An 8,656-nucleotide genomic window follows, 5' to 3' on the forward strand; every position below is an offset into this window, starting at 1 on the left:
TACAGGTGAGATGGTTCACTCATTCAGCAAAAGGACTAGAGAACATAATGCTAAAATTAAACGTGAGATAACAAAAAAATTGGCCCTAGCTAAGCACTCCTTCCCTACCAAGAACCATATTTTCTTAGAGAGTACCTAGGTTATTTTTAGAGAAGACAAGTTTATCAAGAGAAATCTTAAGGAAGATATCAATATTTTTAACCATCCCTCCAACCTCAATTGAAATGATGGGTGGAACATCAAATCTTCTTGACATATATTAAATTATCTAGGATTATATAGGCTCTCCACATTGCCTCCCCCCACTCTTGGTTCTATTATTATATAGACTTAGACATGATCTCCACCCCCTCCTTTTCTTTCTCATGTCCTTTGGGCCCTCGTGCTAACTACTCGATGGTGTTAATTTTTTCAGCTTGCTGGTCATTTTTTTGTCTTCTTCTACTTTCTCTCTTTTGTTCCCCTTTGTGCTTATTTTTCCAATTTAGTAGCATTGTGCTAGCTGGTGTGTGTGTGTGTGTGTGTGGGTGTCCTTGCATGAGTGACTTCATAATTCTTTTCTTTTTGATATTTTGATGTCTTGTTAGTCGTTTGTTATTCTTATGTTTTAATACATAACCATTTTTCTTCATTTTTACTTATTTTATACATATATGTAAATTCATTTTCTCTAAGTCTTTTTTGTGTTTTATTTTTTGTATATATGTAGATTAGTTAATAATAAGTGAGTTTTTGTATATGTATACATGTCCACACACACACACACACACACACACACACACACACACACACAAATATACATATACACATATACTTATACATATCTATAAATACACATATAGACATATACATACATATATACATACATATACATACATATACATACATACACATAAATACATATGTATACACACACATATACACACACAAATATATGTGTGTGTGTGTATGTGTTTGTGTATATGTATATATGCATATGTATATATATACAAATATGCATGTTTATATATGTATGTATATATATGTATGTATGTGCATAGATATATAAATATACATATATACATATACATATACATACATACATGTTCAAAAACATATTGATACAAGTATGAATAGGTGTTTCAATCATTGTTTTGTCACTAATGTCAAACTTGCTACTTTTTGGTAAGAGAATTGCTTAGATGATTTGAGTACTATCATTTTTTTGAGTGATGAAGAGGATTTGCTCAAATGAGGTAACAATAGAACCTAGAGGAAAGGTTGAATTATCATATGAAAAAGACATTCAAGGATTTGTTAAGACAATGATATTATAGTGCATTGATAATGTACTTAAGGTTGCAAAGGATGGTTACACTAATTAAGTTTAGAAGAACAAGTTAAAAGAATTGTGTCTACAAAGATTAATAATCTGCACAGTATGTGCTAAGAAAATTTAGTGTAAGCCAAGTAAAAAATTAGTTGGAGCTAAGAAAAAGTCAATTTTAGTGTAAGTCAAGAGGTATAGTGTAAGCCAAGTAAAGTTTAGTTGATGCGAAACACCAGTAAACTTTAGTTCATGCTAAGCATTTTTTATAGTGGATGTCAGGCAATGTAGTATGTGACTACTATTAGCATTATGAGAGAGATTTACAATTTTATGAATCTAAGACGACAAGTTTGATTTCTAACAAGTTTTATTTCTTGGATTGTGTGAACTATGTGGAAGATAAGCTTGATGAGTTGGTGGCATTGAATTTAAGATAAAACATTTTTAGGAAAATTCAAAGAGGATTGTAGGAGAAGATTCTAGAAGGGAATAAAATGAAATGGTGGGTAGATTCATTAAATCCTACCTAATTCAGCCTAATCCAACCTAAACCTAAAATGGATAATGGAGGATGAATGATAAAATATCTTAATTTTATATTTATAGTGATGGTTTCTTAGAAGCAAAGGTTGTCATGTGCGAGAACCTAAGGAAGACAAGGAGTCTACGGTATTGCTTCATTCAGTGACCTAATAGAAATGACTACATTAGAAAGAAAAGAAAGAGGGCTTAAGGGTATGGATGCTTGAAGGGTAGACAAGGTGTCAGATCTAAAGTGTGTGAATGCCAAGTAGAATGGAGGACTGAAATAGCAATCTATAACATACAAGTGTGTTGTAAGTTGTTATTAGATCAAGCCTTATTATTACATTCCAATCATTGTATTAGTCTAGGGTAAATCTTTTGGATTTAGGTTGATGTAATAGTCATTTGTAAATCCTTTAACTACATAAAATTCCAAGTGAATGATCTAAAGTCCTTTAAAAAGGATCACTCCTAATAGGGTGATTGAAATCCTTTAACTAAGTCACACTTAACAATGTGCATGGTAACCTTTAACAGGTTTGACCTTTCACAAGGCATCACTTGAAAAGGGTGAGAATTAGTAGCATGTTACTAGTGGTTTTTCCCAAATTGGGTTTCCAGGTTGAATTAGTGTGTCAAATGTGTTATTGAATCTTGTATGCTCCATATTTACATTTCTATAAAGTGGATTTGACAAACCTACAAGTTTAAGTGAATCTATGATCTAATGGATGCATGCATGATAAAAATGTTTTATGAATATGGGTTCACTAATCTGTGAAAAGTTTTATTTGTACATCTAGACCTTGGATAACTAATTCATCCCCCTCTCAGTTATTCTAAAGAATCCAACAATACATACATACATACATGCATGAATGCATACACACATACACAAAATACTTGGTAGGTGTACAAATAGTAGCATATGTTATTGGTAAGAGGTACAGTTGGATTAATCAAGTGTAAGAATTCAATTTTTATATATAGATTACCAATTTTGTTAAAGGAGAGGGATTGGCTAAGTTAATGGCATAATCAAACTCGGAGGCTAACAATGCATCTAGCAAAGGAAGATCAATGTGAGGTTAGCATTGAAACATTTTCATGGTATGTTGATATTTTATTCTTCCTAAGAACTATGGGTTTTATAGAATAAAAGGTAGATAGTCAAAAAATAAATATAAGATTATCGTATGAAAAATACATTCTTATTAAGGGTGACATTTACTAGGAAAATAGAGATGACATATTACTTTTTTGTTTGGATCCCTATTAGTCAAATAACATATTATTAGAGATGCATAGGGAAGTATGTTGATGTCATTTCTCTGCTAAAACTACTGCACATAAAATTTGAAGGGCTGGTTAATTTTTGCCAACAGTTCTTAAGGATAGTTATCACTTTGTCAAAAAATGTGAGGAATGTCAAAAATTCTCTGGAAAATTAAAATTTAATGGTATTTTACCCATGATACCCATGCAGTCAGAGGAACCATTTCAAATTTGGTGAATAACTTGATAGGTAAAATTATAGAGAACTTAAGTGGATGACATAGATGGATTCTAGTTGCAATAGACTATTTTTCAAAATGGGTTGAAGCCATTCTACTAAGACAGTCCACTCATAAGGTAGTTATGAATTTTTTGATACAGAATATTATCTGCGGATTTGAAGTACCTCACAAGATTATTCTTAAAAACACTATGTGTTTTAGATCAAAATAACTTATTGAATTATGTAATACTTATGGTATCACTATATCTTATTATACCCCTAAAAGACCACAAGGGAATGGGCGGGGATAATCTAGCAATAAGAACATACTTAAGATCATCAATAGACTTTTGGATAAGAATGAAAAAGTGTGGGATTCTAGGTTGAATATGGCTATATGGAAAGATAAAGTAATAGTTAAAAGGTCCATTTACTTTTCTCCTATTGAGTTAGTATATGGAAAACAAGTGTGAATGCCAATATATAATTTATTTCCTATTTATAATTTGATAAATGATTAAGGTTAGAATAACTAGATCAATTGGATGAAAGATTGAATGCATTAGTTGACCTTGAATAGAATATGAAGGCAGCTCATGAGAAAAATGTGAGGCAACAATAGAAAGTAAAAGTATTACATGAAAAAAGAGTAGAATTTAGAAAGTTTTTGGAAGGAGATTGGGTTTTAAAATGGAATGCAAAGGACCAAGACAGGGGGAAACATGGAAAATACGAAGCTTCATGGCTTGGACCATATGTTATCACCAGTAAAAATGATGGGATTTCTTATTACTTGCAAGATATAAATGGGTGTGATCAAGAGTTATCTACTCATGGTCAATAGTTAAAAGTTTACTTATGTTATTATTATTATAGTTTTTTTAGATCTAATTATTGGTCTTCTTTTTCCAAAGATAACTGAATTCACATTGCACCCACAAGGTGTACATGTACCCAATTTGAGCCATTCATAGGACTCAATATTTTATAAATAATTTCTACCTATTATTTCTTTGATTATAGTTGATCTTATTGACTTACTTTCATGTTGAAAACTATTTATCATTTCATGGATATTATTCATATCCTAAATTAATTATGGTTGTGATCAAATAAAAGAATTACTTAGTGCATTTCCTTTTGTTTGTAGTAAATCATGATTGGACATCTAAATTAAAGGTGCCTATCTGAAAATACATTCCCAGGGCTTACTCATCACATGGCGGTCCCTATCTATGGATTTTGGTTAAGATTTTCCTAAAATTCTATGAGATATATGATTTTTTCATGTATCACTATAGTTATAGTGATGAAGCATCAAGTATCGGTGTATACTTTTGTGATAGAAGTAGGGTCATCTTCAAAGTCAGGCAAGATATCACTATAACATATAGTGATCAAGTTTATCACTATGCAGAGAAGACATATTGTCAATATGGTGATGAGCGATAAAGAAAGGTGTATCATGATTACCTTAAGTGATCATTGGTAAGCTGGGAAATGAGGTTTTGGTTTTGGTGACCAATAATGAAATGGATCATATTGCTATATGATATGGTGATAAGTGCTTTCAATGATCAAAGAAAGGAAAGTTTGTTTTACAATGATTAGCAATAAGATTGATTGATTACCATGTTTTCAGTGATAAAGTAGTGTGATTTTCAATAAAGGTCTCTATTGCCTATAGTGATAGATCAAAGTTGTTCATAGATCACATTTGGAGAGTAATGGACATAGTGATAAGAGATGAGCATTTGTGTATTTCTATGTATTATAGTGATAAGATGAAAGCTATCAGTAAAGACTAAAATTTGTGACTGCTATAATCTATAGTGGAAACATCTATCTAAGGTTGTAGAAAGGGGATTTGCTATATAGTGATTTGTGATAGGGTTATCACTATTTTTATAGTGATGAGTGTGAAAAGTAAAACAAAAGCTATTCAGGGAATGACACATAGTGATCAAAGATGTGTAGGTATTTTTTCTAGGAGCTGTAACGATAAAAAAATGAAAATATTTTATTGATTAGGAAAGTAGTGACCAAAAATGACCACTAAAAATCTATGTTGTATTACAATGATCAAAATATTTATGACATCAATTTATACAAAGAAATAAATGCATGAGCATATAAGGAACATTACTAAATGAGTCATCATTTCACATTCTAATCTCAAATAATTTCATAGAAGCCATAAAGTTTTTCATTAGTGCACAAAGTCTGCAAAAATTTGATTCAAAAAGGACTTTCAGAGAAGCACAAAAAGTTCTAGCTCAACACCAAAGGGGAAGGTTAAGAAAGAAAAGAAGGAAAAACCAAGAAGAAGTAAAGAATTGAATATTAAGTTCCTCCTAGAAAGTTGAATGAGGACTTGACCAAACACATGGATTTTACTTGGTCTAATTCCAAAAGGAGTAAATTTTCTTCTCTTGGTGAGTTGGAAGATAAATATACTGAAGTATGAGATGTCTGGATAAGGACATGGGCTTATGATATTTTCTTATACCATTATTTAACAAGATATCACAAAGTACATATTTTTCATCCGCAGGAGATGAATTTAGGAAAATTAATTGTGCCTAATGTATTTGTGAATGTTGAGTTGCTAAAGGTTATCATCAGTAAGTATAATACTAATGATAGGTGTATATATGCTAGAAAAGGGGAGAAACTCATTGAAATTTCAATTGATTTCTTGAATGAGGTCTTTAAATTGATAGATAGGCTCATAAAGAGGTTGTCATTTACTGACTTGAAGAATTAGTATGAGAGGTCAAATTTAGCATATATGGAATGGAAGCTAATGATACATATGATTATCAGGGAAGCATTGACTAAGACAGATGGACCATCATTTAACATTAATATGTTCCAGACATATCTTGATATGACATATCAATCCTATGGGAAAGTGGGAAGAGTAGGAGTTCTAAGCCTAATGGAAACTAGACCCATGGTATTGGCATCTGATGTTCAAATGTTGGAGCCTAGCCTGCCCTATGACTATGTTGAGTATGTTGCTAATAATATTCATTCTTCTTTGGCTAATTTCAATGATGTTGATCATCATACTTTGAAACATTATTCTTTATTCATGGACATGATTTTATACTATGGTCAATTGATAAATCTATGGAATGAAAATTTGAAACTAAATGTGCAGGAAACAAATGGGGAGGCAAAGCCAATTCAAATGTGGACTTCCATATGGGACTTTAGATGTAGTGCATCTTGTTACCTTACTTTTGAGGATGATTTTTTCCAACTCCTATATAATTTATTTGGGTATCAAGCCTTTCCTCTATCAACTCTGACATAAATAGATTTTTTAGACATTAGGATAATGGATTGCAGGAGGAAGAATTGGGGTGACTTGTATTCATATGATTATTTTACATTTTTTAAAGTATTTGAATTTGAGGGTATGCCATATAGATTTCTATTTTTAGTACCTAGTTGGATTTCTTGTTAGGAGATTGTGATGCAAATGTCAAAATCTAGCACACAACATTTTGGAGGGAAACAAAGGAAGCAAACCTTTCTCCCTACCACTTTAATGTTTGGTGATTTTACAATTTATGCAACTAAATCATATGATACAATTGGAGAAATATTGAAAATTGAATATGATACCTACACTAAAGGTTACATCGATACTTGTAGAAAATCATAGAAATTAGGTGACTACGTCCATCACAATTTTGAAGATGAAGAAAAATTCAAGAATATAATATGGCTAGAGATTCACCAGATGCTGCAAGAACATAACATAGAGCTAGTGGAGAAGAGGCAACATGAGTTGGATTGATTCAGAGATGATATAGAAAATCTACCATACTCCCTTGTTCTAGTGACTAGAACTCTAGAAAGACCAGAAATTCAAGCATCAAAATATAATTTCCACATGGTTTATAGAGTAGATGCTGAGAAGAATCAAAGAATCTTTGAGTCTATAAAATTTGTGAGTGATGATGATTTTTTAAAATAAAAAAATCGTTTATTGTTAGTACAATTATAGATGGAAGATATTAAGATAGAATGTTCAACATATCAATCCAAAAAATGAAAATGAGTTGATGGCTAAACTAAAAGAGGATATCAAGAAAGAAGCGGAGAATATGACTCCAATAAGAGGGAGATAGTTTCTTAACGAAGCAAGAATCATGGTTTTACATGGATAAGATTTAAGTTCATTCTATATATTTGACAACATAATTGAAGCTGGAGAGAAATATATGAAATTGGATGTGCAAGGTGTAAAGGATGTAATTATTAATTCTAGATTTGTAGAAGATGAGAAGACTATCCCGTTATGGGATCTCTATCCTCTACACAAGAGTCCTCAAATTATTGATCAAGCCTTTGGGCACTTGATGACATTGAAAGTGGGAGTAAGAAATCCTAATAATTCAGCTACCAAGAAAGTGGATATGGCCCTACTTAAACAAGCATAGATGAAACATGTCAAATTTGAACAAGATAACTAGAAAGCAATGTATGAAGGCATGTTGAAAATAGGAAAGCCATAGAATCAGCTTATGATTTAGTCTCTTGATGTTGCCTTGCAAATTAAATTGAAGAGACTATAGGAGGAGAATAAAAGGCTAAAAGACATATATTTGGTAAGGAGGGAAATATCTAGCTCTATATTGAAAAATTGTTTCAAAATGTTTTTGACAAAGTTAGGTAAAGTTTGGGACGTATAAAGTGAATACAAGCCCTTGGAAATCTAGCATAATGAAATATATAGAAATATTGTTAAGGAAAAGAATAAACTTGTAGAGGATGAAGATATTCAAGAGGAAAACAAATTGTTCCAAGATTAAAATTTCTACACCTAAGAATTTAAAGATACTTTTAAGTTATTTGAGAATCTAGTAGTAGAGCATGAAGTTCCAACATGACAATATGAAAATGGATAGAAAATCAATAGGGAGATTTGGATGGGGATTTTCAATGTGATGTAGGAATAGGCCCTAGGAATAGCAATGAATGATGATCTAGAGATGAGAAGGACCAATGAGGATATTGAACAAATGATTGAGATGGAGATCAAGGCTCATGAGGTGATCATTGATGCAGACTTTCTTAAGGATGACAAATATCATAAGCACATTAAATAGTGTGATGATTTTATTGAGGAATCAACATTAGATTTATCTCAATAAATCTATTTTCTCTTGTAATTTTTTTTTGACTAATCGACATATGATTGTTGGTTATTAGTTGGCCGATTAAGATCAATTTTTCATACAAAGGATCATAACTTTTTCAATTTTGTAACCAATTCGTTGTCTATAATTACAAGGAATGAATTTGGA

Source organism: Cupressus sempervirens, chromosome 2 (genome assembly GCF_028749045.1).
Source record: "Cupressus sempervirens isolate cs-2001-9-10 chromosome 2, ASM2874904v1, whole genome shotgun sequence".
In the NCBI taxonomy this organism is placed as follows: domain Eukaryota; kingdom Viridiplantae; phylum Streptophyta; class Pinopsida; order Cupressales; family Cupressaceae; genus Cupressus; species Cupressus sempervirens.